The sequence below is a fragment of the Triturus cristatus genome, chromosome 10 (assembly GCF_964204655.1).
Source record: "Triturus cristatus chromosome 10, aTriCri1.1, whole genome shotgun sequence".
NCBI lineage: Eukaryota > Metazoa > Chordata > Amphibia > Caudata > Salamandridae > Triturus > Triturus cristatus.
The window spans coordinates 472,831,899-472,856,386 of NC_140593.1; positions in this window are offsets into that span (position 1 = coordinate 472,831,899).

The following is a 24,488-nucleotide window of genomic DNA, read 5'->3' on the forward strand; positions in this document are numbered from 1 at the left end:
CAGTTCGATGTTTGCTTACTTCAGGAGACCTGGCTCCTGGAGCACTTTACCAGGTTGGGTTTTTTATCTATTAACAATCTGGCATCTTCCGCTGTGAGGGGTAGACCGTTTAGGGGTATGTCTATCCTAATTGGCTCACATCTAGGTTGTAAAGTGTCCCATGTATCTATCTCTTCTCCTGATATCCAGTGTGTTAGACTTTTGTTTTCCCCCAAAACTTCTTTGACTCTTATTAATGTATATTCTCGGCCTACCCAGTCTGGTAAAGAATCATCGATACTAGATACCCTAGACAAATTTATTCCAACTGTCCAGGGTGAGACTATTTTGATAATTGCTGGTGATTTTAACTGCCAGTACGAACCCTTGCCGGGTCTCGTAGAGCCTATTACCTTAGAGGAAGATTCACTCTGGTCTATTCCTGACCTCCAAGTTCCATTGATAAAGTCCTGGTCCCCTCTTGCATTGCAGTTGAATTCCATTACCCTCGCACACTCTCTGAGAGCCTGTAATGGACGTTCTTTATCAGATCAGGAGGGCAGACCAACCTTTAATCGCCCCGGCCAGTCCTCTCGCATCGACTACATCATGATAGAGACCAGGACTTGGCCCAGGGTAATAGATTTTAAGGTTCTTCCTCGCCATGACAGTGACCATGATGCCCTTGTTCTCGAAGTAAGCCTTCCCGTTTCTGGTCTAAACACAGAGGATAGAGATAGTACTCATGTCATTCCTCTTCTCTTCAACGACAGAAGAAGGATTAAATGGCCACTGGTCAAAAGATCTCCAGGGAAAAGGGCTATCTTATATCAAGTGGCTCACCAGGCACTTTCTGAACTAATTGCCCATTTTGACCAGCGTAAAGATCCGTTTATCCAGCAGATATATCACATTCATTCGGACCTAGTGTCCTCCCTTACTGATATATTAAATCCTCCACTGCTCAAACCTGGAAAGTCTAAGCAACCCCTTACCTGGTTCGACCACAACTGTAAGTCCGCAAAGGGGGCACTGTTGGCTGCCATTAAATCCATGGACAGACCATTGATTAAGCAACAGAGACTGCACTACAAGTCAGTGCTAAATGAGGCCAAGTTGAACTGGGACAATAGTAAATGGGAGGACATAAAATATGCACTGGGCAAACGATACATGAGGGAATTTTGGCTAATAGTTAGAAATGGTAGCAGGGAGGGCCGCATAGCAGACGACCCCAATATTGCCCCTGAGAATTGGATTGAACACTATCAATCCTTGTATTCCCTTCCCACTGTCTTCCATCCTATTTCCAAATCCTCCTTCTACCCTCCATCGCAGACTGTTGAGACCATGTCTGTACACTCTCTAGCCAGCCCGACCTACACATTTACTGAAGATTATCATCTTAGAGTTACTCTATTAGAGGTCGAATCGGCCATAATGAGGCTTCCTGCTGGAAAGGCCCCTGGGCTTGATAATATTCCTGGCGACCTATATAAGGACCAAGTGGATATTTGGGTCCCATATCTTTGCTACTTATTTAACGCCATAATTCTGGGAGCCAAAATTCCGGACACTTGGGCGGGAGCTGAGATCCTCCCAGTTTTTAAAAAGGGTTCCCCTCTACTCCCAGCTAATTACCGCCCGATTAGCTTGATCGATGTTAGTCAGAAACTTTTCTCCCGTATAATACTCGATCGGCTACAGTCTTGGATGGCTGACCACTCGATTCTTAGCTGTTACCAGGCAGGATTCAGGGACAAGATATCAACGCTAGACCAGCTACTGAGGCTTCTACTCCTATATTGGAAAACAGTTAGAGTAGAGGGTGGCAGCCTCTACCTAATTTTTGTAGATCTTAAATCTGCCTTTGATCTTGTCCCTCGCCACATCCTATGGCCAGTGATGGAGGATATGGTAGTGCCCTCATTAATATTATCAGGCGTCTTCACACGGACAATTTTGCTCAAGTCAGGTGTGGCAAAAGGGGTGCCTTAACATCTAGATTTCCAGTTTTGAGGGGAGTGAGAAAGGGTTGTGTCCTGGCCCCCACTCTGTTCTGTCTTTTTGTGAATGCAGTAATTAGCCACCTTAAAGGGGTCAAAGATATTGATGCCCCAAAATTACTCAACGACCAGGTGGTTGCTTTGATGTTTGCAGATGACACTCTACTGCTGTCTAAATCACCCATGGGCATCTAACGTGCCCTGGATAGTTTTGCCAACTTCTGCCATATAAGGGGATTGGAGATCAACACCCAAAAAAACAAATTTATGGTCTGCGGTCCCCCTAAGACCAGGTGCTCCAATCCCACTCTGAATGGCATATTATTAGACAGGGTTACTGTGTTTGAATACCTGGGCATCACCCTGAACGACAGAATGGAGTGGGGACCCCAACTGGCTAAAGCCAAATTAAGATTGGCACAATCCGTAGGCGGTATACTCAGGCTCCACAGAGAGTCTTCTACTAAGCCAGTCGCCCCTATCATGGAAATATATAGCTCCCAAGCACGTGGTGCTATACTGTATGGCGCCAAATTGTGGGGCCATTCCACGATCTCTGACATCTCTAAGACTGAAAATGCATTCTTTAGATCGCTGCTGGCCCTACCCATGAGCACCCCCCTTATTCCCATTAGAATGGACTTGGGTATCAGACCTATCGAAGAATTAGTCTCTCTACGTCCCCTATTGTTCTGGCGAAGACTCTGGGTAACACCCGAACTGCTACACTTCAGACTAGAGATCCAAGAGTTGTTATTACTAGTGGGTACCCATAAACTGCCCTGGTTTGCCCACATTAAGAATGTAAGTGCGAAATTAGGCATCCCAGGTCTATGGTCCAATCCTGCCTCTTTCTGTGCTGAGATGTCAGGTGTCGACTTGGTCAACCTACATCGTTCCGATAGTATTTCGATTACTCTTTCCAATTCCGGGTTGGGCTCATCAACACTGGTCTACTTTAACCATAAAACCTGTTATAAAGTAGAGCCATTCCTTGACGAGATTGTGCCATCCTCTGCGAGAAAACTGTATTTGCAGCTTAGATACGGTACAACTCCCATTAAGGGCTTTCTCCCACAAATGGTCGAATGATAAACTCATGATATGCCCGGCCTGTGGCGCCAAGGAAGAGTCCGTCGCCCATGTATTTTTCTTTTGCAAAGGGTATAAACTGATACGATATCGTTGGCTCGTTCCACCCTGCAGAAATCTTGGGGTTAGAAATTACAAACAGGCACTTAGAATTATTACTCACTAATACCTCCACGCCCATTGTTTTTTCGGTCTCACGTTTTATTAATGCTATGTGGCGTAGGAGAAAAACTTTTATATACATTTATGTGCCCTTCCTTTCCTGCTGTTAACCCTGGAAATTTTTATTTTACCCTTTTTTTTTTAATTGTAACTAAATTTTACAGTCAATTTTTAATTCTGTTTTTATTCTTGTGTATGATATTGATATGTCTGATATTTTGTATCTTTGATGGTCTCTGACCGAAATAAAGATTACTTGACTGACTGACTGGCTTTATTTTTAAAACATGATGATAATTGATTTCTCCATGATTGGCATATTTGATTTACCAGTAAGACTCTATGACAGTGCACCAGGGGTGCACAGGAGCCTGTAAATCAAATGCTACTAGTGGAACTGCAGCACTGATTGTGTCACCCTAAGGAGTTGCCCTGTAAACATGTCTCAGACCTTCCACTGCAGTGTCTGTGACTGCAGTTTTAAACTGTCATTTCGACCTGTCAAGTGAACTCACTTGCCAGGCTCAAGCCATCCCTTTTAGTACATGTAAGCCACTGTTAAGCCCCATGGGCAGGGTGCAGTGTATTTAAAAGGTAGGACTTGTGCTGGTGTGTTTTACATGTCCTAATAGTGAAATACTGTTAATTTCGTTTTCACTATTGCAATGTCTATTTCTCCCATAGGGTAACATGGGGATTGCCTTGCAATATCTTTTAAGTGTAATTTCCCATGTAAAACAAATAGAGATTTGGAGTGTAGGGTCTCTGAATTCACAATTTAAAAATTCTTATTTTGGTTAAGTTGGTTTTTAAATTGGGTGTTTGAAAATGCCACTTTTAAAAAGTGGGTATTTTCTTGCTTAACCATTGTGTGCCTCCGGGGCGCTAGAAGCCTTAGTGCAGCTCCACTGGCCGGGTGTATAATCTGACTAAAATCCTGTTAATGGTATGCCATCGTGCCCACTAGGAAGCAGAATCCTAGTATTAAATGTGGTGTGGTGATATTCAGCAGTCCAGGTCAGGTGGAAAAGGAGATGGGAGCTGCGGCCTGATCCCAAGGCAGCTGTCGCCGGTGAGAAAATGACAACTGCTGGGAGTTGCTGAAGGTGCCTGATGAGTTGCGGTGGCACTGCAGGACATGCTGTGGGGGTATAAAAGCAACCAAGTGCCTAAATAGGATGAAGAGAAGCTGCAGACTCCCTAAATCTGCCAGAGAGACAGCAGCGGGTCAGGGAAGCAGGACTGGGGGCCGGACGTGCGGGCAAGCAGTCGCTGTGCCCAGCGTAGCAAGGTGAAAGCGAGGAGGCAGAAAATAACAGCTTTGAGAGGCGCGTGTGCATGCTATGTGCCGCTGAGACCGCTGTGTGTGAGGAGAGTCATGAGGTGCAGTCTACCTGAGTGGCGGCCAGTACAGAACCGGCTGATCATGGGAGACTATTGGCACTGGTAACCTTGGGGCACCCCAATCTGGGGTTTGAGTACAGCTCGCTGAGCGTATGAAGTGCCGTGGTGAGTCAATTCAATTAAATTCATGATCTTTATTCGATTTTATATATAAAATCATAAAAGCCAAGTAATAAAAATTAGATACAATTTCACATTACCAAAATCGTTCTTCTTTTAACATCCCCATCAAAAAGCATACTAGAGAAAAGCAAATAAAAGGACTATTTAACAGCTGTAACAATAATAAGGCTGGCCTAACTTGCTTAAAATTCTTTCATTTTAAAATTGGGCGTAAATATTTGTGTCTCAAATTATTATATTTTGGAAAAACATAACAACATGCAATGTGTCATTGATCGCTGTACTGTCACAGTTACACAGGGGCAAGTCCGATTTCCTGAAACATCCATGATTAAAAGGGATTAAGCAAGGGAATAAATTCAACCTGAAATAAGGTCAATATAGGGCGTTGCTGTCGTGTCATATTCCAGGTCAAATAAGGTTCAGTGTTACTGACAGTTTTTACTAATATTGCATGTTGCATGGAATGTTTCACTAGTGCTAAATCCTCACGTTCTGATGCCAGCTTATCCCTATAGGCATTTTCAATCCATTTACTATCAGAGTGAGTTATGGCAGAAGGGTTATCATACAGATCACACCTCCCCAAGGCCTGGAGGTTACGCTCCACATATGCCAGCCATGTTATCCGGGAGGATATGTCTAGTTTTATTGAATCCTGGCAGACAGCTGAATCCGGACCGCATGAACTGGCATAGTGAGCATTGCCGGCCCCCGGTCTGCAGTACTGGTCCGGTCCAGCAGAAGTGATCCTTTTGTTGAGGCCAAACTAAGGTTGCTGACCTGGGTGGGAGTTGAGCAGGAGGCCCGGTACATGGCAACAGGCACAGATCTATTGAGGAGCTTGGCAATACAACACAAAGGCAAAAGGTGCTCCAGTACACGTGTGAAAAGCTCCCCTTTAGACTAACTGCATGGTGACTAGGAGTCTGTTCAGGGCACAGAGTGTCAGACGGTCACCCTGGGTCAAGACGGACCAGAGTCAAACCTGCCTAACCTTTGAAATACGAAAGCCTGGCAGGTCTCAACAGTGGGCATTATCGGACTCTGAGCAAGAGGCTCCGGCAGAAGGAGCCACGGCGCTAGAGACCACGCTCCTTGTGATGCAGAGCAGTCAGCAGTCTATTGATGGGAAAATCAATGCTCTCAACCTGCGCAGGGTTTACATGACAGCGAAGTTTGATAAGTAGGGCGCCAGGCTGGGAGATGCAGAAAAATGCATTTCTGACAGGGAAGACAGCCTACAAACTGTCTCTTCTAGATGCCTTAATAAGGAGGAGGTGCTGGCCGTAATCCAGGTAAAGAACAATGACTTAGAAGTGAGGTCGAGGCGCAACAACCTCAGATCATGGGCCTGCCCGAATCGGCAAACACTAGGAAGCTAGAGCTGTACGTGGCAGGTATGCTTAAGGACATTTTTGGGCCTGAGAACATATTTCAGGTACTGATTGTGGAAAGAGCCAATAGGTCATTGGCTGTGCTCCAGGTCCCGGGCACCCCACTGCGCCAGATTATTGCAAGACTGCTCAATTACAGGGACCGGGACGAGGTCCTGCACCTTGTGAGGGAGACACAGAGCATTAACTATAAAGGGAATGACCTCTCATTCTACCCAGATTTCACTGCCTCGGTCCAGGTGGCGCAGCAAGAATTTCAACCAGTCAAGAAACAGATACAGGCAGCACACATCCCGTATGCAATGTTGTACCCAGCTGGTCTGCGCATCGGAGGGGAGGGTAAGACCAGATCTGGTAGCTAGAATAATAAGGGAAATAATCGAGGCTGAGGAGCTGGTTGGAATCGGAATCCCACCGCCATGGGGGGAACCTGTCATCAGTGCATGGCTCGTGGTCTAGGTTGGACTGTTGGCTGGTCTCTAGGGAGGTATGCACCTAGACGGTGGGTGTATCACACATCGCCAGGGCACTATCTGACCATGTGCCAGTGCTACTGGAGCTAGCGATACTCACATGCACTAGGCCCCCATTTCAATGGAAACTGCAGCCCTCATCTTTGTTTGATCAAGTATTTCATACTACCAATGGGGCCGCAATCACAAATCTCTGTCTTGAAAATTAGGGATCAGTGGACGGGGCTGGGATGCTGTGGGAGGCCTTTAAGGTCACCATCCGCTTGGAATGCATGGGGGTGCAGGCGGGGATCCTGAAACAGGAACAGGCTACAAGACATTGAAGGCAAGATACACACACTTGAGCATAAATGTGAACGGAGGACCACACATGATCTGCTAACCCAGGTGAGGGATTTGGTTTCAGAGCACACAGACCTCGCAGAGCAGGAGGTACGCCACCGATCCAGAAGGTGGAAAGTGCGGGCATATGTGGAGGGTGGCAGACCAGGATGTTCACTTGCCAATAAACTGGCAGAAACAAGGGAACAGGACCATATCATAGAAATAGTAGACCGAGAATCTGAGACACATTATAAAACACCAGAGTGTATTAAAGTTTTCACTGAGTTCTACACTATTCTAAATGGGCCCAGACCAGTGGCCCCTGAAAGTGAGGTGCCTAGGTATCTAGAGGATGTTGTGCTGGGTTGGCTGTCCCTGGTACAGAGAGAGTACCTAATTCAGCCCTTTACAGTGGATGATGTGAAAGAAGCCATAATGCCACTACCTAATGGGAAGACAGCGGGATAGATGGTCTATCTAGTGAGTTCTACAAAACCTATGCTTAAAGCCTTGTCCGGAGACTACTAGATGTGTACATGGAGGTGTATGCTAATGGAGACCTGCAACCCACCCTACGTGAAGCCCTTATAGTAACATTACTGAAGCCAGATAAGAAGGCAAATAGGTGTGAATCATTTAGGCCACTGTCGTTGATAAATATCGACACCAAAATACTGGCCAAAATAATCGCCAACAGACTGCCTAACCTGGTCCTTCCAGATTAGTAGGGGTTTGTACCCAAAAGATCTACTACACATAACCTGTGCACCCTGTGTGCAGTGTTGCATCAATTAAACCCTGAGCTTAAGTAAGGCCGTGGCTGTACTATTAGACGCTGGCAAGCATTCTATTCTTTACAATGGGGATATGTGTTTGTGGGCCTGCGGAATATGGGGATGCCGCTCACCTTTCTAAAATGGGGGCACCTACTCTACACAGATCCAGTTGCTAGGACACGTACTAATAAAGTGGTCTCCGCCCCCAAAGAGATTTGCAGGGGAACCAGAAAGGGGTGCCCCTCTCCCCAATGTTGTTCTCCCTAGTCCGTAAACCTTTGGCGTGCAAGATTAGGCAATGTCATGCTTACGCTGCACTGGGGTTCAGGCGACAGCCCCTGGCCATATCTCTGTATGCAGATGATATGCTTTTGTATGTGAGAGAACTTGAGGTACATTTCACACCCCTGCTATTGGAATATGTGCGATTTGAGGGGTTCCTATTGGCCCCTAGACAAGAGACCCTGTACAATACTTGGGTATATGGGTGCACAGAGACCTGGAGATAGTGATCAGCATGAACTATGGGTGTGCTATCGCCAAGCTACCTGATTAAGTTGCCAGATGGACAAGCCTCTCATTGTCTCTTGTGAACAGAAGAGCGGTTGTGAAGATGTCAATTCTTTCTAAATTTTTATATTTGTTTGTGATTATACCAATTATACTCAATAGAGCAATATTTAAGACACTCAAAACGTGTTTGCTAACTCTAGTGTGGGCAGGCAAACAACCGAGATGCAGCTGGGAAACCCTAACACAACGGTATTAGAGAGGTGGTTTTGGAGCCCCGCAGCTAAGACTATATAATTTATGTGCACAAGCACAATTTGGCAACAAAATTAACACTTTGCTCAGCGCTATCTTCCACACCTAGCGGAGGAAGCAGACGATGCACACCCAATCCCGCTCACTGCCATGTTGTTACATAACAGGCCGGAGATTATTAGGAAGGAGATAAACACTGTAGCCTGCACTTCTAAAGCCTGGAGAGAACTGGGTGCTTGGGCAGGACTGCAATGTCTCAATGCACCGGCCATGCCGATCGTGGCACATCTGGGCATAACTGTGGCCCACGAGCCCGGGGCGTTGGGAATCCTCACCACTGTGGGAGTGACTGCCCTAGGGAATTTATATGCAGGTGGCCAGTTTTTCACTCTAGATGTATTCAAGGCTGGGCAACGGTATACGGAGATGCTGGGGGTTGTATACACTAGGTTGCGCATGGCTGTTAGGTAGTTATATCCGGAGTTTCCAAATGAGCCAGAGATCTTGAAAGCACTGCAGGTGGTATTGACAACTGGAGAAAGCAAGGGCTGATAACTAGATTATATAACACATCCCTTAGGGAAAACTCACTGTCCAGCTCTGCAGCGCTAGATAGATGGAACAGCAGGTCCGAGGAACTGCTGGCTTGGGAGGAATGGAAGGTGTGCTGTGCATTAACTGGACACCTTACTGCCAATTCTAACCTCCGAATAATCCATTTTAAGTTTATTTAGCAAACGTACTATACACCTGCTTGACTGCAGAGATATGGGTTGCAGGAGGACTCTCATTGTGTGTGCTGTGGCGAGGACGTGGCCGATTTATTGCACCTGGCCTGGGACTGCAAGCCTATTTTTACCTTCTGGGGTCAGGTAACAAAGATTATAAAACAAATGGTAATGGAAGATGTGGAATGCACATTGAAAGTTTGCTTGTTGGGCCTTGTTAAATCAATTAAACCATGTAACTGGAAACTAGTGGCTGTTACTATACTGCTAGCAAAAGATTGGTGGCGAAACATTGGGGTGGGAAAACTGCTCCCACAGTGGCAAGATGGTTGAAGGATGTTGCATTTTGTAGAGAACAATTAGACATTTATGCAGAAGACCCGCCAAAAGCCTCCAGACCCAATGATGTCTGGGCACTGTTGACTGTATTCCTGCTGACCGCTCAGAACTGGCTTAAATTTTACATCTTGTATACTAACTGGATATAGTCAAGTAGGGTGCATAATAATTTGCTGTAATAAAAAGTGGATGGTTGGCGCACTTAGCCGAGATGATACTCGGTAGTAATGTGACACATACAGTACTGCATTGCACGGGTTGTTTCTGTTCTTTCTTTCTCCACTGTTCTTTTGTTTGTAGCCATTTTATGGCTTTATGTATAATGCATATATGGTATGCAATAAAACTCAATAATTGTTTTTAAAAAACATTCTGTTACCTGCATGTCTGCAGAATGCAAGTCTGAGTTGGCTGACAGTTGGGCTCTTGTACATTCACTCAAGACAGTGACACAAAGGGAGCCGAAGTGTGCCCTGTATATCCTGATGGCTCAAACCCAGGCTGATGGGCCTTGCTGAGCTAGAGAGGTGAGAGGAGTTGTCACGCACACCTGAATAGGGCTATGCCTGTCCTCACACAAAGCTGTCTCCACCTCCTGCAGTGTGTCTGGAGTCAGGTCAGGGAAAGGCAGGATCTTGTGCACTACAAAGACATTCCTTTGAAATGTGGCTACTTCAAAGGCAGAAAGGGTTACAAGTATTGAACAAATGACACTCCAAAATCAGAACACTTCTGGCCTGAGGACATTCTGACAGGAAGAAAAGCTGGATGCTGTAGGGGGTCTGCTACGCTGCCTGCTGCTTTGTTGTGCTGGCCTGCGACTTTCTGAGGACTGGACTTTGCTTTCTGTATCCTGCTTCCAAGGTACTTCAAGGGCTTGAGTTGAGCTTGCCTCATGTTAAGAAGTCTCAGGGCCATCAAAGACATCACCTGCCAGTGCCTGGGCTCTTCTGCTGAGAGTTCTGACTTGCCAAGTGGTGCCAAATCAAGTTCCTGGGCCCTTTCAAAGATTAACCTGGTGATCTGAAAGAGAAAATCCATGCACCGATTTCCCAGTGCCTTTTTTAATGATGCACTGCACCAAAAGATCAATGGATCGCCACTGCCTGCCCCGAAGCATGGTTTCCACTCAACGCATCAACCACGGCTCTCACCGCAGGCCCCAGTTGGGCATAGCAGTGTGTCACAAAAATCGTAGCAGCATGAGTTTCAAGCACCAGTTCACCGACGTCCGTGACACTTGCTCCAACTTCAATGCAGAACCTGCCTTGCGGCTGTTGAATTGACGCAGCCCCTGCTTCGCCACTGTCACGTCGACGAAGCGCATCTGGATTTTTGACTCTTTATTACTGGGCACTGATTCTTCATCTGCACTGGAGTAAGGAAATGAGGTTGCATGTCCGGAAACCATCTCATCAACCCCCTGCCAGTAAGGAACCCTAGCTAGTGAAACTATGGCACACAATAGTGGTCACAAACTTTTTAGTAGAGTCCCATATACTGACTTCTTCCATTTATTCAAGCACAGAAACAGTTTGGAGGAGGGGTCGGAACAATATCTGCATTAGCCCAGGATAGCCCATATGATGGGATCTATCTTTAATGGTTTGCCGTAGACCCACACACAGCAAGTGGTTAAGCAAACAATGCTAGATTTGGACAGCAGAAGAAGGTTGATAATTCTCCTATATGTGGTATTAGTACAGAACAGAGAAGGTTAGAGAGAGATGGGCGGCAGGTGGCCCATAGGAAATGTCCGATACAGACTGGAGAAGGGCTTGTAAACAGATCAAAATTATACCCATCACTAATTCCACAATTTCACACTTTCACTAAGTACTCAGAACATTTATCAAGCCTCAGAAATTTGCTTTGCTATATTCAGGCAGATCGTCAGCATGTGCTAGATGTTGATGAAGCGAGTCTAAATTCCTGCATATGACATGAAGAAGTCCAAACATGATTGTTTTTTGGGATGAAGTGATAAAAATGTATCATGAAATAGCTGGTATGACTGCGATGAAAACCACTAAAGCATGTTTATTTGGGACATTGCCGAAATGGAAACACTGTAAGATGAAACTGTGTATGGGGGTATTGGGGATAGTCTTGACAAAGAGGAGAACAGCTATGCATTGGATTTCAACCTCCCTAACCCCAATGGTGGCACATTGGAAAAAAAACGTAGGGCCTGATTTAGATCTTGGTGGATGGGATACTCCATCACAAATGGTACTGATGCCTCGTCCACCGCATTACAAGCATGGCACTTGTAATAGGGCGGAGAGGATATCCATCATGTTTGTGACAGAATATCCAATCCACCAAGATCTAAATCAGGCCCTCAGTTAATTGGGTTCTGGGAGATGAACAAAACATGAAGAAATCCTACAGCAAAGAAAAATTAATGGAGCAATTAGCAGAATGGGCGAAATGCAAATTAAATGAACAGATCCACCAAATAATAGACCCACCAGAAGAGATGGAACTTTACGGGCAAGGGTATCCCTGATTGAAATACTGCATGCTTGGATGCAACTGAAATTAATGCAATGTAACTGTATCCATGTGTTTGTCTGATCCACATGATGTCCGTACATGGGCAACATTAGTGTGCCTCCTAATCTATTGTGGCAATGTCAACCATAAAGTAAACTCAATAAACATCTTCAAAAAAATGTCACGTTAATAAAATGAAGTCATTTATATTTCCTACTCATTCAGGAAACCGAACTCGTTGAATGTCAGTACTCACAAACACTTAAAGTCCATGACCTCCTTCACCCAAACGGTGTTTTTGTATGCGTCCATATATAGTCACAACTACTTCACAAGCCATGTGAACAATTTGCTGTCTTGTAGAAACCACCCCACAATTTAAGAAACTAGTAAACAAAGTAATTTTGAGTCATTAGTCAAACAATTAGGTAATATTGAGCAAATTGGACTGATAGCAAAGTTTTCAGAGCTGTGATTAAACACGTGAGAACAGTACATATGAAATACTTCCCCCGCAAAAAAACTTTTATACAGCAGAATGATATGACCAGAAACTAAGAAAAGAAATGCTACAGTCAAATAGCATGATGGGCAAACCCTCAGAGATAAGGAAAGTATAAGGAGCTATCAAAAAGCTATCCAAGTGGCTAACATTATCTTTCATATAAATCGTATTGCAGGGGCTTGAAAGATACTTGAAGAAGTGAACCTGGTTAGCACTTCTGCCACACACCCCAAATATTCATAGGAAAGGTTCATCTAGGATTCAAGATCAATTTGCTGAGAAAATAATGCAATTTGGGTAAACAATAATGAAGACAAGGTTCTAAGGGTAATTAATCAGGAAAAAGAAGAGACTCACAATACTGACATACACAGGGAGACATGAGTAAGCCTAAGCAGGGCAAGTTATCTCTCAAAACATGTGTTTAATTGCATCAAAGGAACTTTCAGCAAATTGAAAAGATAGGAATATTGCAAAGTGGCCCAAGAAAACCTGCCCAACAAGAATTATTTGAGGTTTCCAATTAATTACCAAAGACAATATCCAAAACAGTCATTGTTTTCCCCCAACACCTTACTCAGATGCCTTGGGCATGCCTGTATGGCTCAATGGCTAAAGAAGTCATCTTTGGCATCAGAACAACCGAACAAGTGATGAGTATTTAAGTGGAGCCCATTTCTTGGCTACAATTATTGAAAAGCTGTTGAACCTGTAGTTTAGTGAGACATCTGGATACTCACACTCTTCAGAATTTTAAGAACTGGATTAAGGTACAGAGAAGGGATCAAAGTTGCTCTACCATATGTGAAAGAACAGGTTTAGAAGAACATCATCTCTCACGGTGATGCCAGATGTGTTCCCAGCTTTTTCACAGTGAAGATAAGATTTTGTTTCACAGACCACAAGGGTGGCAGTTGTGTAAAGTTCATCTGCAAAGACCTTTTCTGTTAAATAAAATGCTGCGTGTGTATAAGGAAGAATTTTCAGCAACAGATAATTTCTGATCATAGACTGCTGCAGGAATCCCATTCATCAATTTTCTTCAATATTTATGTGGATTATTTGCATAGCTTGCTACTAACGAAGGGAGTCGGAATTTGCACATATGTCAATGACATATAGTTGTTTTTTGCAATATATACCAGCATATTAGAACAAATACATCATTGGAAATAACAGCTGGATTTATCAGAACTGCCTGAAATAAATCTCAGAAACACAGAACGGAAGCTACTGAGATCCTGAATTATTTCTATGGTCTAGAAAAATGTTGTTGGCTCAGAGCCAGCTGTGGTAATATAGGGACCAGCTGTGGTGAGTAAAGCCAGTCTCACAGTCTCTTGAGGACAAGCTAGAAGCATCTGAGGGCAATCAATGATTTTTGAAGGTGAATGGGAGCTCATGGGTTCCCAGAGTATGTCGGATGAATCTAAAGACATAGGGCCTCATGTAGGAAGCCAAATACCGGTCGGTAACGTCCGATTTTCGGTAATTATAACGTTACCGACCGGTATTTTGGCTTTTGGTATGTAGGGGGACAATTTCTGTATTCGGAATTTACCGAATCGGTAAAATTACCGATTCGGTAAATTCCGAATACAGAAATGAGATGTAGGGGGAGTGTGTGGGTGATGTTTGGAGTCGGTATTTACCACCAACTAATAGTTGGTGGTAAATAAAGTATGGATGGTGAAATGCATTTCATAGCGCCTACAAGTGTGCAATGTGGCAGACATACATGCCCTTCGGGCATGTATGTGTGCCACATGTGCACACATGGCCGTTTCAGGGGTGCAACAGGGTGTCAATGTGACACCCTGCCACCCTTGCATGTGTTCCCCCCATTACCGAATCGGTATTTACCGATTCGGTAATGAGGCATACCTTCCCATCAATGGGAAGGTATGCCTCATTACCGAATCGGTAAATACCGATTCGGTAATTACCGAATTATTCCGAATCGGTAATATTTACCGACCAATTACCTACATATTATTTACCACTTCATAAATACCGAATCGGTAAAATTCGGTATTTATGAAGTCGTAAATGTGTCCCTACCTACATATGGCCCATAATGAGCTCTTTGACCACAAACAGGCTGTTTAAATAGCATAGGGTGTTGTCTGAAGGCAGAATGAGGATCCATAAGAATTGTTTGCTGTCTTTGAGGGCCTGCTTAATTTGTCTTTAGGCCAACTGAAGATCTCTAAAGGCCAACTTAGGGAGTGTAAGGTCCAAGCTGCAGGTGACACAGGGCAAGATTATTGAGTCTGACGACATTAGTGAGGTTCATAGAAGCACACCAAGACCCTCACGGGTGACTCATGTTTGGTGGTAGTGAGCTTTCGGGTGCGATAAATAGTACCTGTAGGGAGTATTTGTGGAATAACATACAGATTTTAGTTCTTACTGCACCAAAATCCCCATTCTCCAGTAATTATCAAGCATTCTTTGCATATTAAATTCCAGCATGTTTGACCTGCTGAAAATTAACTCAGGGGTGAGACTTTGTCGCAACCAATAATTATCAGCCTTGACAGAGCCTGCTTAGTTTATAAACCCAAATCATATGGAACAAGCATTAGTATAGCCAATAGGTCTCACTTTTGGGACCTTATAAGTGTTTAATCATACAACAGTTGATGTTGTTGCACCAACAATATTGTGCTGCATAACTAAATACTTATAAGGTCCCAAAAGCGAGACCTATTGGCTATGCCAATATCTACTTGCTCAATGCACATGCACTTTATATTCAAACACAAGGGGGGAAAGAGGTACCTCAAAGCTCAACGCGGCTCCTCTCGTCCTAAGTCAGCGGAAGATAGAAGTGGGGTTTTCGACGTACAAAAACACTTTTATCCCAGAAACTTTCTCATCAGAAATGCCGAGTTATACATGTTCATAAAAACACTGATACTTTACAATAGTAATCTTAATAAGTCACTGACTAAAGCAATTTGGTGAGCAAGCAATCAAAATGTAGATATTTGACGTTCAAATAAAGCCTACATTTGAGAAGTCACAAGAGTATGATGCGGTATGACTTAGAGCTTATAATGAACTGAAAGATTAGTTTTGATGGGGAAATTGCAAACTCTTTTCAATGGTACCTCATGCATCTATGCTACATCCTTGACTACTGAGGGTGAGATAAAAATAAAATGCAACACTTGGGCATAAAATAATGTCTTCCGAATGGGTCGGGGCTTAATCAGCCCTGTGTGAAATATTCCACAGAAATATTTCTTACCCTCAGCGCTGTGCCCCATAGGAGGTGTGGATACAGGATCTCTATCTAATGTATTGGGCCATGTCCTGTGTGTTCCGCTTGCAAGAAGCGTGCACAACCCACTGCCATATGCTTGAAACAGGATGAGCTGGGTGCGGCCATATGTGCAGCTGGTGAACTGACAGGGTGCTACACATAAAACTCTGATCAGGGACGTGCGGGTGGAGAGACCCTAGGTGGGAGGCTCAATTCATTGCAATCCGCGTGAAGGAAGGGGGTATATGGGAATCACGAGAGGTATGCTTTGCCCTCTTTCCGGCAGCAGCATGTAGCACGCCTCTTTGTGATCTGTGGAAAGCATGGCCACAGCTGGCTTACACTTCCCAGAAGCCGCCTGGTGGAACTACAATCTCCGGCAGCCAACTGGACACCCAGGAGGCTGCAGAGTCACGGCAAGGCCCAGCTGGGAACACACCCCATTGCACAAAAAAACAGAAAGCACCCTTTTAAATTTGCGCCGAACCCTAGAAACATACCCGCAACCCTCACACGCGATACCTCATCCACATGAGGTCACCGCCGCAAGCGAAGATCGTTAGTAAGAGGAAAAAGTCAAATAAAAACAAAATGTTTTAAAAAATAAAAAAGGAGTGGGCTATCGGCAGCTCGACCCCAAGGAGGGTTAAATCCAAGCATACTACCCACCTCGCATCCCTCCACCAGCTCCTCCATGCAGGGTTTTGCAAGAACAGGAGAGGGGGCGGGGTGCGCTGCAGCAGCAAAATGCATGGCCGGGCTGCAGGAACAATAACACGTGGGTCTGTTTGCAGACAGCGCCCTTCAGGGTGGCCGCGCAAAAGAGGCGGGCACTGCACCGCTCCATGAGGCCTGACCGTCGGGGCCGCCTTCCATCCCGTCCCAGCCCGGGGGGCGGGCTACGGGGAGCACGGTCGCACCGCTGGATGGAATGCAGCGAACAATGCCTCGTGGAACGGTGAGCCACCTGCAGCTTGCGCCAAGCACCTCTGCAGAGGGCGCCCCGTGAACGCAGCCGGGACACGTGCACATCAGGGAGACGCCGCTGCGGGGAGGAAATAGTGAGCTTGCAAGCGGGGTTGGGGGGAAGAGTCTCACACCTGCACAGGCTGCCGATGACCTCAGTCGAAACAACTTTTGAGTTGCTGCGGGCCTCTGAAAGCCTGGTGCCGCCGCAGGGCTGATAGCTGCGCCGCTGCTGGTCTGAGATAAAAGTACAGCAGGCACCAATTGAAAGCAGAAAAAAAAAGCAAAAGCGTTTCCCTTGCGGGAGCGAGCAGTAGCAGGCGCAATAATTGCTAACAGATGGCGCTGCTGCTAGCTCCCACAAGGGAAACGCCATACATGCACGAGTACCAATAAGAAACAGTGCAAAACATGCACAAGTTTCAACAAAAGCCTGGAGCGATTCCAAGAGGTCACTCCAAAGCAGCGCTTGCACGCTGCGTAGGCGAGACCTAAAAAGGGGATTGTGCAGGCTTCAGATTTTTATGTGTCTGAGGATCAGCAGGGGGTGTCTGAAGGTCTATAGCCACAGGGTGCAGTTCTCTGAGGCTCTGCTGGGTGTGTCAGACGTATGCTTAGAGTTGGTGAGGGACATCTGGTGGTGTCTAATGATTATGTGTGGGTGTTTAATGTGGATTGTGGGATGGATGAGGCATCTAATCATTAAATGGGGTGTCTAGGCACCTGCTGAACTGGAATATTTCCGACAGAATGATGAGACTTTCTTTGCACTAGTCTGAAGTGTTTAAGCATGGGTCAAGTGTGTCTGAAAGTTGTCTGGGGATGATGGAAGTGGGGAAATTGTCTCTGGGGCATGGCTGAGCGATCTCTAAAGAATTTAAGGAAGTGTTAGAGTAAAAGCCAAGGATGTCTGAGCCTAAAGGTCTGACTACAACTTTGGCGGTCCTCCAGTAGCGCCACCACTGCCCCGTCTGCTGGAGGACCACCAAAGCCGCGATGAGTCCACCCACCAGATTACGATTGTAATCCCGGTCGGGCGGGCGCTGCTTCGGCGGTGTCACAGCAGTGGGCTGTTAAGCTTATAGGAGAGCCTAACATGCAGCCTGCCACCATGACAGTGGCTGCAGCACATTCCTGCATGGTGTGGCATGCATGCCACTCCATGGAGGAACGGGTGCAATTACTGGGGGGCACAACCTGTACCCCCCATGCATGCACTCCTAAGTTCAGAACCGGCCGGGGGCACTTTTAGGGTTCCCTTAGTTGCCTCCCTGCCACCCTTTCCTGGTGGGCTCACCACCCTGAAAAGGGTGGTGAAAAGGCAACCCAGAATTTGCTTGGCTGTGCCGGCAGCGGCACCGCCAGCATATTCATGCTGGCCCAGTGGGATCCTTGATCCCAGGAGAACTGGCGGTCTTGTGGCGGTCTGACAGCCTCACTCTGAATTCTGTGGGCGGGCCTGCAGTGTTCAAACGCACTCAGAATTTCAAAGATATTCTAGTACACACCCGTCCTAAGAACATCAACAAACCTCCACAAACACTATGGACATTACCCTCAGTAACGGGCCATTTTCCATGTGGATCATGTACTGTCTGTCCTCAAACAAAACCATCGAAGTAGCTAGATTTAGGACTACAAAGACCCTGGCAACTGAGACGCCACACAAATTGCAACTCCAAGAACTGTATATACCCACTCACATGCCCCTGTGGACTCCGATACATAGGAATGACTGCAAGACCGGTGAAAATTCGCATCAGAGAACATAAGAGCACGATACGTTGCAAAAAAAGACTAACCCGGTTGCAGACTCACTTTCTGGAATACAATCACCCCCCTGAAAGTCTTCAATGGACTGTGATTGATCAGAAACCAACATGGACACCCTCTGCCTTGTTTAAGACTGAACAACGCTGGGTTTTCAGACTTAGGAGTAATGACGTTGGTCTGAATGATGATATATCAAGGAGTGCCCTCCCTTCTTGAGACCTTGAGCAATGTCATTGCTTCTCACTTTTACTCCAACAGTCTTGTGTAGATTTTTCCTCACCACCATGCATCAATTTTAGTATTCATGAGCTGGCTACCGCTTTTCAATTTTAAAGAGCGACTCTACACACTGCTGACACTGTGACTGTCGCGCCTACGCTCATACACTAACATGATTTGATTTGCACTATCTTGACTGTCGCACCTACGCTCATATACTAACATGAATTGCCCTTGCATTTATTACATATGCCCGATGATGAGACAATCGCACTGCGATAATTACCCTGGAAAGATCTTAGCACCGATTTTTTACGTGTGACTCAACTCCGGATTTTACTCCCTACCTTATGTCCCGTTTCCAAACCTGACATAGTTATTCCAATTAATAATGCTTCTATCACTAGGCATGCACGATTTAGATTACTTGTTGGCAGACGCCGCTACGGAATTTGACGTTATGTGTCTTCACTGCGTTCCATCCTAACCGTAGATGGTCGCAAAATAACTTGTTGATAGACATTTCAGCGGACTCCCGCGTTATATGTCTTTACTTTTCTCTATCCCATTCCAAGATGGCCACCATTAGACGTGAGCGGCTTCCGTACCCTATCCCGGCATGCTGCCACGCCTCCTCCCATTTCTTTCGGGACAGTTACCCACCAAGAAACACTGTTTAAATACTGCTCCCCCCGAATCATGGTTACCGGCGACCCTGGAGGAAGACTAGGTTTCCAGCTCGGAACACTCGGGGTACAAGTAAGTGTTTGTATCCCGCTGCTGCTAACCACGGTAATATTACGCTAATCAACCTTTTTTTACAGGATTGACACTGAAGCTACTTGTTTCTTTTTGTCTTGTTCTCTCTGCTGTATGCAATATATTTTTTCACAACAGCTGGGGCTCCCTCTCCAGACAGGCTTTTTCCGTTGCAGCCCTTCTCTATACCAGTGAGGGTAGGAGAGTTTCTGAGCACTTACCTTACTATTTCTTAGATCACCTCTCCATGCACTAGGGGGTCTCTATAATCACGTGCGTCTGTTGATATACTTATAACGGCATGGTCTCTCGGCTTTTCAGACTACCCATCACCCCTCTAATCTGGTTACCTCCCCAGCTGAGGACACTGCCTTCAGCTGCTTTTCGATCTATTTTCATTTTTCCAGTGTGCAACCAGACGCTTTTTCACCTTGTTTACCTATCATGCTTAGTAGTCCCAGGGCCCTTGAGTCACACATGACCCGGGCCACTGCGACAACTGTCGTGTCCTTTCGATATGTTACCGTGAGGTGACGCTACCACATCACAACAACCTTTTGCATGATAGATTATTGTACGCTGGGGCACTGTATCACTGAGCAACCCTGTATCCAATGTTTGCACTACATCCACCCCGCATCCAAACGGTGGCATCCTCACTTCCTCCGGTCCCCCATAATTCACCTCTCATGACCACTAGGTTATTTGATTATCTTTTAGCATGACTCCAGCAGGCCTCTTTGACTTGTTACCTCTACCTAGGTAACTAGATCGGCAGCCCTGTGGATACTACTGTTTGACTTACATTGCCCCTTTGTATCTCTCCCCCCCCCTTGTTTTCTCCTTCTTGTCTCCACTAGGTTCTACGCATGGGACACGAATAAGACGTGTCTCATTATCAAAGTTATCATTAGGGATTATAGGGTATTTCCTTCCCTGTGTCCCTCTTTGTCCTTCTTTCTTTTTATGAAGGTCCTGACGAAGCGCTAAGGGATCCATTAGGGACCACGGGCAGCGCGAAACATGTCGACCACCCACCATTCACCTTCTCTCTCACCTTAAACACTCACACACGGGTTGAGAGCAGCGGGATAACAAGAAAACACTTTTTTCCCCTACTCATTCGAGCGTTATTTACGCATCATTCCCCGATTCATTTTAACTAGACCTCGAGGACTCACGAATACAACTATTGGGGTACCAAAGGGTCTTTTTAGCTTCACCACCTCCCACATCACCCCCACACACCCGCATGCACAACTGCGGCTACTCCTAAAAAAGATCTCCGACAGAGCGCCCTCTTTGAGGGCCCATGAGGGACTGCAGCGCCACCCCCACGAGGAGCTTTGCCCTATGATGATGCTTTGCACCCGCAAGGGTGTGTGAGGGCACTTCCAGCACCCGCCTAGGAGTACCTGGACTTCAACTCACGAACACTCTAGAACCTTACTTTTGAGACCTTTCTTTCCTATGCAGCAGATCCCACTTGGACTGCTACCCTCATTGTCCTCTTAGGAACTGATACCAAACTGTGTTTATGTTGAACTTTTTGGAGCGTCGGTACAGGACCTTTCCCACATTTGCTCCTTGTCCCCCCCTCTTTATTGTGATTACATATTAGTACGGCAGCTAGCCGTGGGACATGCCCCCTCTCTCTCTTTCTTCTTTTTTGTTCTCACCATTTTTCTTAATTTTTCACCTGCCCTTGCCATGTTTGTCCACACCCTCATCCTCCGATCAGGCTCCATATCCACCATGGATGACCCTGGTCTTAGTTTCGATGACGAAACAGTAGCTGAAATCCTAAGGGCACCATCATTATTATCAGCGGATGGCAGTCACCCGACGGGAAGCAGGGATGATGATTGGAAATCACTGCAGGCCCTGAGAAGACTCCAAATTAAGACAGCACTGCATGGCACAGTTATGACTGAGTACCTTAGAGCCGACATTGCCCCCAATGGTCTCCTCGTCACACTAGCACCCAGGATATTCCTAGAAGATCTTACCTTCCGGCGAGAATGGTAACGGATATCCTAGAGGTGCACACGAGATTGGTTGGTTCTTATCATTAACACAGCAAAACGGCTATCGGATGAACTTTTGATCCAAATTACCCTATCTGAAAACAGACTTAAAACTGGAATCGCCATAACCACCTTCAAGTCGCGTCTTTCTGAGATCAACCAAGAGATGAATGACCACAAAGAATACCTCACGAAACAAAAGATACACCAACTACAGAAGGATGTCAAACGTTTTGACAAAGAGAGGATCTACCCCTATACCAAGGAAGACTGTCTTCCAGAATGCCGAAACATCGGATGATGCGAGTAGCAATCACTCCTCTGGATCCCATTCTACCAACAGCATCTCCAGTTAAGAGAATAGGCAACAAAGGTACCGCGGAGGGTATAGACATCCACAACAACACCCCCCCCCCATTATTTCAAGGCTTTCCGGGTCATCCTTGCCAGTCTCCCCTATACCAAGGACCCTGGATGGGACCACAGCCCATGTGGAATACCCCGATTGGACTAAATCCACCCATGCCTCAATACCATCAATTCCAGAACCCCCCTTTTTTCAACAGAGGGAGGGGCAGAGGAAGAGGCAAAAGAAGAACAGGACCCAAAACCGTACAATGGCAAGACCAGGAACAGATGATCCTCAGGAGCAAAACCACCAGACCCTAGTAGTCAATCTGTCGACTAGACCATTAGCAGAGGATGAACAGAGACTGCTGGAAAAGGGCCTTGGCTTCGTCCCTACCCCCAAAGAGGACGACTTCAGACTACATCAAGAACTCCACCAATTCTGTAGGAAACTGCGCCTCAAGGCATTTTTTTATGGGAAACCGGAGACCCCAGTGGTAGGAACGGGCCTCAAGAACAAGTCCAAGTTCACTCCCACCGCGGCTATGACACCGAATGAAGTGCTTACTTTTGAACAGGCTGTCCTGAAAGAGGTAACCCATACAAGCACATACCATCACTTTGACAATCTCTCCAAAGAAGAAAGGCGTATACTAAGGAATATCGCTGACGACAATACCATCATTCTCAAACCAGCAGACAAGGGTGGCGCCATCGTCATGCAAGACAAAGGGACCTATGAAGCGGAATGCCTTCGCCAACTTGCAGACATCAGATATTACCAACCAATAAATGAGGACCCCACAAGGCGCCTGACAACCAGAATACTTAGCCTGACTATAGAAGCGGAAGCAGAGGATTGGATCACACACGATGAAGCCATTTTCCTGAATCAGAAAGATCCCCGCACTCCGTACTTTTACTATCTCCCCAAGATCCATAAAGGCACCAGTCCTCCCCCAGGACGTCCCATTGTCTCAGGGATAAACTCCATACTCGAGCCTCTGAGTCAGTTTTGTGATTTATTTCTACGACCCCTGGTTACCAGTACTCCTACTTATCTAAGAGACACTACGGAGGTTCTCAACTTGATACAAAAGTTCGAATCACCCGAGATGATTGACCTGCTCGTCACCTTAGATGTAGAAGCATTATACACTAACATACCCCAGGACGCCACCCTCACCGTTTTGGAACATGCTCTGCACAGTCTTGATCCTTGGCCCTATGTCACCTCCATATCCTTCATCTGCGTTTGTGCCAACCTTGCACTCAAAGAGAATTTCTTTGCCTTTGACAATAAGCTATACCATCAAATACAAGGTACCAGTATGGGGAGCACCTTCGCGCCGAGCCTGGCATGTCTCTACATGGCCAGTTTGGAGGAAGAGCATATCAGAAGACCCACCAACCCCTTCCTGGAGAACATCTTACTATGGCGCCGTTACATTGACGACATCATAATTTTTTGGAAAGGAGGCGAAGAAGACTGTATGTCCTTTTTCAACTGGATGAATACAATCAACCCATTTTTGAAATTCACAGGCACTAAGTCACAAGAATCTATTCCCTTTCTGGACCTCTTGATCTCCCTCAAAGATGGCATTTTGATAACAACCAATTACAAAAAACCAACGCATAGGAACAGTCTCCTACTTTACCAAAGCCATCACCTAAAAGCACTGAGGGATAATCTCCCTGTGGGACAGTTCTTACGTCTCAGAAGAAATTGTAACACACTGACCGAGTTTGAAACCCAAGCAGCAATACTCAAGAAGAACTTGGCTGCCAGCGAGTACCCCACTAACATCATAAAATCAGCTCACAAAAGGGCTAGGAACAACCACCGGGATGCTTTGCTGGAAACCAAAACCAGATCTGATACCAACACTCTAACGTGCGTGACTTCCTTCACCCCTCATTCAAACAGGATTCAAAAAATAGTAAAGACACATTGGCAAATACTGAAGACGGGCTCCTTTGACCCTGGTCCTCTCCCCCTTTTTGCGTTCAAACGCACTCAGAATTTCAAAGATATTCTAGTACACACCCATCCTAAGAACATCAACAAACCTCCACAAACACTATGGACATTACCCCCAGTAACGGGCCATTTTCCATGTGGATCATGTACTGTCTGTCCTCAAACAAAACCATTGAAGGAGCTAGATTTAAAACTACAAAGACCCTGGCAACTGAGACGCCACACAAATTGCAACTCCAAGAACTGTATATACCTACTCACATGCCCCTGTGGACTCCGATACATAGGAATGACTGCAAGACCGGTGAAAATTCGCATCGGAGAACATAAGAGCACGATACGTTGCAAAAAAACATTAACCCGGTTGCAGACTCACTTTCTGGAATACAATCACCCCCCTGAAAGTCTTCAATGGACTGTGATTGATCAGAACCCAACATGGACACCCTCGGCCTTGTTTAAGACAGAACAACGCTGGGTTTTCAGACTTAGGAGTAATGACGTTGGTCTGAATGATGATATACCATGGAGTGCCCTCCCCTCTTGAGACCTTGAGCAATGTCATTGCT